This window comes from Acartia tonsa, chromosome 3, assembly GCF_053477335.1.
Source record: "Acartia tonsa isolate MP-2025a chromosome 3, ASM5347733v1, whole genome shotgun sequence".
NCBI classification, from domain to species: Eukaryota; Metazoa; Arthropoda; class Copepoda; order Calanoida; family Acartiidae; genus Acartia; species Acartia tonsa.
In genome coordinates, this window is record NC_137262.1 from 60,676,687 (window position 1) to 60,685,403 (window position 8,717).

The 8,717-nt window shown below is 31.9% G+C and overlaps 1 long non-coding RNA gene across 1 annotated transcript; it reads left to right on the forward strand.

Moving 5' to 3' along the window:
- Positions 1-861: 861 nt before the first annotated feature.
- LOC145315334 (uncharacterized) lies at positions 862-5,276 on the forward strand. The gene is made up of 3 exons (XR_013878046.1): positions 862-944; positions 2,089-2,234; positions 5,166-5,276. It is a non-coding gene; the product is annotated as an uncharacterized LOC145315334 (long non-coding RNA).
- Positions 5,277-8,717: the final 3,441 nt, after the last annotated feature.

The following is an 8,717-nucleotide window of genomic DNA, read 5'->3' on the forward strand; positions in this document are numbered from 1 at the left end:
ATGTCTATGTGATTATCTCATAACAGGGTTGAAAGAGTTATTGAATAAAAGTTCTTATTATTATTATTATTATTATTTCAACAAATTATTATATTCTATAAAAGGGGTAATTTTGTTTGTTATAATTGGAAAATACATCAAATTATTGGCTATTGTCTTATCCCTTCGATTCCCTGTATTATAAAACAAAAAGGAAAAGTCCTTTGCTTTAATAATTAATAAGTAAAATATGGTTTTATATAAATATATATTCCTTTAGATATTAAATATTGAAGTATAACAGTAGAGTATGAAGCTACCTAAGGCTGAAATTAAACTGTCATACTATGATATTTAACAGCTATAGAATCTAATTCATATTAATTGTCAAAGGTTGGTTTAGTATTGACTATCAGCTGTTTGGAAAACGTTTTTGTTTTAATATTTTACAATAGTATTTCTAGTTATTTCTACAAAAAAAAATCGGATCAGTAATGAACCTAACTGTTTTAGGAATAATCAATCATGCCAAGTTTGAAATCAATAGGACAATTCTGACATTAAAGATTAGAGTTATATTTTAGGGACAGACGTATCGATTCTAAATGTATAAAAGCATCGCTTTTAAAAGTTATGTAATAGTTTTTTCAGTATGGCTTCGAAACCGATTAAATTCGCTGGATTATAACCGGTTCTCAGCAATACTGAAAAATCTTGTATAGCATTGTTTAGAGACAACTTTCTAAGGATTTCTAAAACTAATATCACTTTTGTTAGCTCGGGCCCTTAGGTGCTAATAAAGTTGGTTCTTATTTTTTATATTTTAATATCTGCGGAAAGCTGTCCATAAAAGATGCAATAAATAACTATTATTATTTCAACAAAATTTCAGGCTATGTATTTAAAGTTTTGTTGTAGAGTGAGTTTTGAAAGATTTTTCACTAAACTATCCATAGTTGTTATAGGTAATGTTATGACTGTTCTATTTATCCATTAATCTTTTTCTCAATTCATTGATTCTATTCTATTGATTACGCCCTTAGTGGGATCTAGGAGCACTTGAAAGAGGAAGGGGGGAGGACCCTCTACTTTCAATTCTAGTTTTAAATTTTGGGTTTTTATCCAAAGGGCGATTTTTAAGAGGAGAGTGAAGGCGAAAATAAAAGAATAGTTATATAGTTCCCTCGATCTATGAGAAACTTCACTGTAAATGAGAATCATATTGGTTCAGTGGTTAATCTTTTTCCTTGTGTTCGCTACAAACACACACATAATCGATTGTTTCATATATATATCAATCGATTAAATAACAATCAATCAATCTATGAATTTATCTCTTTGTCAATCCATCAATTTATCTTTTTATCAATCAATCAATCAACTATAAAAAAAATTTCAATCAATCTATCAATCAATCTATTAGTCAATCTATCAATCAATCTATTAGTCAATCTATCAATAAATCTATCAATCAATCTATCAACCAATATATCAATATACTTTTAATCTATCAATTAAATCAATTTTAAGGTATTACATTGGTTTGTCTCCTGCTTATAGAGATGGACTTTATTAGCTATTATTTGAATAAAATCTATCAATCAATCTATCAATCAATCAATCTATCAATCAATTTATCAATAAATTTATCACTCAATAAATTTATCAATCAAACAATCTATCAATCAATCTATCAATCAATCTATCAATCAATCTATCAATAAATCTATCAATCAATCTATCAATCAATCTATCAATCAATCTATCAATCAATCTATCAATCTATCAATCAATCTATCAATCAATCTATCAATCAATCTATCAATCAATCTATCAATCAATCTATCAATCCTTCTATCAATCAATCTATCAATCAATAAATCTATCAATCAATCTATCAATCAATTAATCAATCAATCATTTTAGGTATAACATTGGTGTGTGTCCTGCTTATAGAGATGGACTTTATGAGCTATTTTTTGAATAAATCTCTTAATCTATCTATCAATCTATCTCTTGATCTATATCATAATCTATCTCATAATCTATCTATCAATCTATCAATTAATCAATCAATTATTCAATCAATTAATCAATCAATCATTTTAGGTATAACATTGGTGTGTGTCCTGCTGATAGAGATGGACTTTATAAGCTATTATTTAAACAAGAATAAAACCATCAAATATTCTAAAACTCCAGAGGAAATATTGGCAATAGAAGCTGCTATCAGCCTTCAGTCAGAATGGATTCAGGTAAAAAGGATGTCCAAGCTTTTTATACTTTAACTTGCAGATACGCACCTAGTATTGGTCTAGAAAAAGCATCTCTAAAAATGAAATAGCCTAAAACCATCACAGGACCTGTAAGAAGCTTACCTAAATAAAGGAGGTCAAATAGCTTTAGTAGTTTTTAAGATCTTAAACTTCAAACAAAAAAAGCTTATTACTTTATATAAAAGGATGATAGGGTGGGTAATTCAACTTTGAATGCGGGAATGGGTAGTAAAATACCCCCCCCCCCCTTCCCCCCACCAAACAACAAATTTTATTTTAAAATTTTAATCAACCCCGTGATTTAAAATTAATCCCTTCTCGGTATGTAAGGTTATTTATTTTGGGCGTAAAATGTCAAAATTTTCGTTAATTAAGGTCATTAAACCTTTTTTTGAGTGTTTTTTTTTTGGGGGGGGGGATCAAGTAAAGGACAGAAACATTTTTTTATAGGTCGCTTATTGATTTTTGTTTTACCATTTTACATGCTAATAGCTACTATTGGTTTTGGTCCATCTGTCTATAATACCTATCTTTATTTGTAATTGTCTATCTGTCTATAACACCTTTCTTAGCAAATTAGTTGTCCTAATATGTCTCTCTTTATAAAAAGAATTCAAGTAAAGAACTGTTCTCATTTGAAAATGAAAAATATCTTGAAATTAGATTAATGCAGGTACTTCAAAGTTATATAAAGGATAAAGGACGTCAAAGCATTTTTGAGTGGGAGGCGGTACAAAATCTCAAAAGGTTGGGAAAGGGGGGGGGGGGGAATTCATGAAATGAAATGAAATATTTATTTTATGACACATACAAAAAAAATATATATACATAACATGGTATAATCACAAACAAACAATAAAATTGATCATGATTACTTACATTTTAATGATAAAGATAATAGTATTCACATTCAAAATTCGTGTCAAAGGACTAAGTAATCTCTCTCGAGGTAATATTAAGTAGCCTTTGCAGATAAGAAAAAAATGATAAAAATAAAAATATACTAGATAACATGAAACTTAGTTATTTAAAACAAGAACTTACGCATTATATATGATCGGGATTATAATGTGGAATTGAAAGGAAGGGAATTGGAGGGGAAAGTAACATGATGTGTGTTTGTAATATTGACTATAAACGTTTATAATTAATAAAGAAGGGTAAATCAGTGAAGACTTGTAGAACAGACAGAATAAATGTTTTACATTCTTAGGTGGCAAGAACGGCAAAGAAGTCTATAACATGTTATGTCTATTTTTGTTAGAAGGCATTTTTTTTAGCTTACTCTTAAATTGATTTAGGTTTAAGGCATTTTTTATATTATCACGGTCGTCAAAACTGTTCCATATCTTTGGAAATGAACAAATAGGAAGCCTCTCTACTAAGTTAATTCGAGAAAAGGGGACAGTTAAATTATTATTGTTTCTCAAAACGAAGTTACCATTTAATTCACCTCGTCTAGGCCACATATTATTAAAAGACCTTGGCAACAAATTATTTTTGTAATCATACATAAATTTTAGTTTGAAGTAATGTGCTAGAGATTCAAAGGTTAAAATATTGAGATTTTTAAATAAAGGACTAGAATGGCTATAGTAAGTTGCTTGCTTAATACATCTCACAGCCATTTTTTGTTTAGTGATTATGCCAGTAAGATTTGTGGGTGATACACATGAGTAGATAAGGATTCCATAAACTAAATGACAATGAAAAATAGAGTAATATAGAGCTTTGAGAGCTTTTTCAGTGAGTAGACCTTGACATTTTCGGAGACAAAATAATGATTTAGAGAGCTTTTTGTTTAATTCATTTATATGAACTTTAAAATTCAAGGCTGGATCCAAATAAATACCCAAGAATTTTATAGCTGGAATATCACTTTCATGGTTGACAAAGTCAATTCTATGTCTAAGTAAAGGGTTAGGGTTAAGGGTATTTGGATCATTATCATCAAAATATAGATTGATTTCATTCCACGGAATAAGGGAGGGAGTAGGATAAAATATAGTGAATTTTGTTTTGTTGGGATGTAAAGACATTTGATTAGCCCTAAACCACTGGGAAATATTTTTGAGTTCTGCATTAACAAATTCAACAAGCTCATTTAGGTTTTTACCAGAGGCTAATATAGTAGTGTCATCACAGAAAAGTAGGACTTTTAAAAGTGTTGACTTAGGCAAGTCATTAAAAAATATAAGAAACAAAATAGGACCTAATATGCTACCTTGAGGCACTCCACTATCTATCTCTAATGGATCAGAGTCAAAAAGGCCAAATTTAACAAATTGATTTCTATCTGTTAAATATGATTCAAACCAATTAAGCAAGTTCCCATTGATACCAAATTTCTGTAGCTTCATAAGTAGAGTATTTTTAGGCACACAATCAAATGCTTTGCGAATATCACAAAAAATTCCAATAGTATACTCCTTATTATTCATGCATAGCTTTACTTACATGATTGAGTAAATGAATCATAGGATGATATGTTGAATTATTTGCCTGGAATCCAAATTGAAGTTCATCAATAAGATTATTATCATTTGAGGGAGGAAAAAAATTGTGCGCAAAAAAAATTCATAACCCCCTTTTCCCCCAAAAAAATATCGATAGAAAAAAATAGAATAGTTTTCTAATAAAAAAGCTTGAAATTTAAAATTTTTAGTAGGTTAGAATTGTTATCTATTTATCTATCTGTCTTTCTTACTCTTTAACTATCTACATAATTACATATATAAACCATCTATTTATCAAACTCTCTTTTTATCCATCTATCTAGATTTGCTACGAGGAAAGAAGGCGAATAAGAAAATGACACACTTTGAATCGAGCATTAGAAAAAAACTGAATCTATCTATTTATCTATCTCTCTATCTATCCATCTACCTATCTATCTATCTATCTATCTAGGGAAGACTAGATTTGCTACGAGGCAAGAAGGCGAATAAGAAAATGACAGATTTTGAATCCAGCATTCGACAAAAATTGAAGCTTAGAAAACTTGAACTAAAGGCAATGAAATAAACATTTAATTGATAAATTCACTTATGAAGAAGGGAAAGTTTTGGGGTGAGGGCCTTTTTCTTTCGAAGGGGGCGTGGAGCAATTTCTTTTAGGAGGGTGGTACCCTTACCCAAAATAGTTATAATCCTTCGTAAGGCCTATGAGAAGCATTACTGTAAAGGAGAACTATATCGGTTCAGAGGTTAGCGAGATCTCTCGGTACACACAGACATAGATCCTTTTACTTTATCATAAGGATACTTTTTTGATTTGGAGTGGGTCAATCCCTCACCCTCACCCCCCCCCCCCCTCCTTTAGAAAAAAACAAATGTTTATTTTTCTACCAAGGCACAGTGGGCGAGAATTGGCCAAAACGGTTCAAAATTCAATAACTCAAAAACTATTGGTTTTAGAGAAAAAATTGTAAAACATGAAATGTCTATCTATGCAAAAACTAAAAGTTTGCTTATTTGTGTATACTCAGTTTTGGGGGAATTTTCGCGGATTTTTTTTTCAATTACTACTAAACTTCATTTTACAGTTTCAACATCAAAAGAACAATTTCATATTTTTTAATTTTAAGCAACTTTGCTTTTATGTACAATTAACCTCTGACCACTCCTTCATGTGGTTTTGGTGTATTTTTCGCGGATTTTTTAAAAATTACCACCAAACTTCATTTTACAGTTTCAACACCAAAAGAACAATTTAATATTTTTAAATTTTAAGCAACTTTGCTTTTATGTATAATTAACCTCTGACCACTCCTTCATGTGGTTTTGGTGTATTTTTCGCGGATTTTTTTTTAAATTACTACCAAACTTCATTTTACAGTTTCAACACCAAAAGAACAATTTCATATTTTTAAATTTTAAGCAACTTTACTCTTATGTACAATTCACCTCTAACCACTCCTTCATGTGGTTTTGGTGTATTTTTTGCGGGTTTTTTAACCTACAGAACTTCATTTCACAATTATTGGTTGAAACGTTTGAACACTCAACTCAATGAAACAACTAATCAAAATTAACTGAAGCCCCCTAAAGTTGAAAAGCCAAGTAATTAGAAAAATTTTTAAAACTTTGGGGACTTTTGTATTAAACACACTGTCCCCTCTCTCTCTGGAAAAAGCAGTATAGTAGTTTGGGAGGGAGGGGGCATTGGGCTGTTTATTACTTTAGTCCCCAAAGTCTTATAATAACTTTTTCTTATTCATTGACTTGACAACTTTGGGGACTTATTATTAAATTTTGATTGTTTGGTTCTGAAAGTTGAGTGTCCAAACATTTTAACCAATAATTGTAATCTACAGAAGGGGTAATTTTGTGTATCATCATTGGGGATGTACATCAAATTATTGGCCATTGTCTAATCCCTTTTGACTTCTGAATAGTAGTATAGCTATGCATAAGCAACAATTGTTAAAGGCTAAGCTTTTCTATAATTCCGGTCGTTCTATCCGTTTGTCCGTTCAAAACGTATAGCTCCTTTTAATAATTGAGACAAGTTATAATTGTCCAATCGATTTCAAACTTTTCATAATAATTCCAACAGTAGGGTACTATCTAAGAATCTTAGTATTCAATGCGTTTTTACTTTTTAAAGATGCATGGTTTTCATTCTTGTTCAAGGGCGTGCAAACATTTTTAACTGGGGAGGGGGGAAATACCCAGTTTGAAAAAACTAGACTGAGGAACATTAATAACAAGGATGCCAAAATCCATAATAATCAATATAAATATCTCCACAACTAATTATATAATATTATTAATTTATTTTATCCAGGGATCACAGGGGATAAGACAATGGACGGTATATTGATAATGATAATAAATTAACAAAGTTCGGGGGGAGGGGGAATAGGAATGTTAAATACACAAATACCAAAAGTTTTAAACTTATGCTTATTTATTCGCTGGATTAAAAACTTTGGGTACCTTTAATAAATTTAAGTTCTATAAAAGCTTCTAAATGTTTCAACTAATGGGTAATTTTAATCTACAGAAATGTTAATCTTGTTTGTCTTATCCATTAAGATCCCTGACAAATTTAACCAGGTTGAATAACATTATTAATAAGAAATTTGGGACCAACAACAAAATTCAATGAATGGTTTTGAGCCAACAAATAATATCACGGGGTTAGAAAGCTTTGGGTACCAGTATGATTTATGGTTTAATGGTCCCTTCCTCCCTGTGTTTGCTTAAAAAACGTTTAAGTAATGATGCCCTACTCTCACTATTAGTGTCATGTATCAGACATAGCAGCAGAAGGTAACATTTTTAACGTCATTAGTATAACATGGTGTAACAAGAATCGAACACACAGGTATGCTATCATTTACGCTAATACGACAGGTTTTTAATATAAAGCTTTACAAATGGTAATATTCGTTTGTCCAACCGTTTCAGAGGCTTTGCTTTATGGATGTTGTCATTCTTGTTAACATAAAATTAGTTATTTCTGCACTATTTCAGGGCATTATACAAGGACGTCAATGCTTTTTTTATGGGGAAGGGGGATAAATTAAGGGACTTCATACAGGGGCGTCCAAGCTTTTTATTTTGGGGGGGGTAAACATTTTTTAGGGGGGGGGGTAATTCGTGTTTGGGGGGGGTAAAATGGCGCGTGAAGCGAGCCGCAAATTTTTTTTACCCCCCCCAAAATTTTTAACCCAGGGGTAAAATTTGTTGGGGGGGGTAATTACACCCCCTGAAATCTGTTGGCAGGGGTAAATTTAGTTTACCCCCCCCAAAATTTACCCCCGGGGTAAAATTTTTGGGGGGGGGTAATTTAAATTTAATAAATATATAGTATTAAAAAAGCGCGCGAAGCGCGCAAAAATTTTTTTTATTAGAGATTTTTTATTTTGGGGGGGGTATTTACCCCCCCAAAATTGTTTGGGGGGGGTAAATACCCCCTCCTAAATGGTTGGGGGGGGTAAACAACCCCTCCTAAAAAGAGAGAAAAAAAGAAAGAGAAAAAGAAAGAGAGAGTGAGAAAGAGAGAAAGAGAGGGAGAAAGAAAGAGAGAGAGAAAGAGAGAGAGAGAAAGAGAGAATGAGAGAAAGAAAGAGAGAAAGAGAGAGAGAAAGAGAGAGAGAAAGAGAGCGAGAAAGAGAGAAAGAGAGAGAGAGAGAAAGAAAGAAAGAAAGAAAGAAAGAAAGAAAGAAAGAAAGAGAAAGAGAGTGAGAGAGAGAGAGAGAGACAGAGAGAGAGAGAGAGAGAGAGAGAGAGAGAGAGAGAGAGAGAGAGAGAGAGAGAGAGAGAGAGAAGGAGAGAGAGAGAGAGAGAGAGAGAGAAGGAGAGAGAGAGAGAGAGAGAAGGAGAGAGAAGGAGAGAGAAGGAGAGAGAAGGAGAGAGAAGGAGAGAGAAGGAGAGAGAAGGAGAGAGAGAGAGAGAGAAGGAGAGAGAGAGAGAGAGAGAGAGGCAGAGAGAGAGGGGGAGAGAGAGGGGGAGA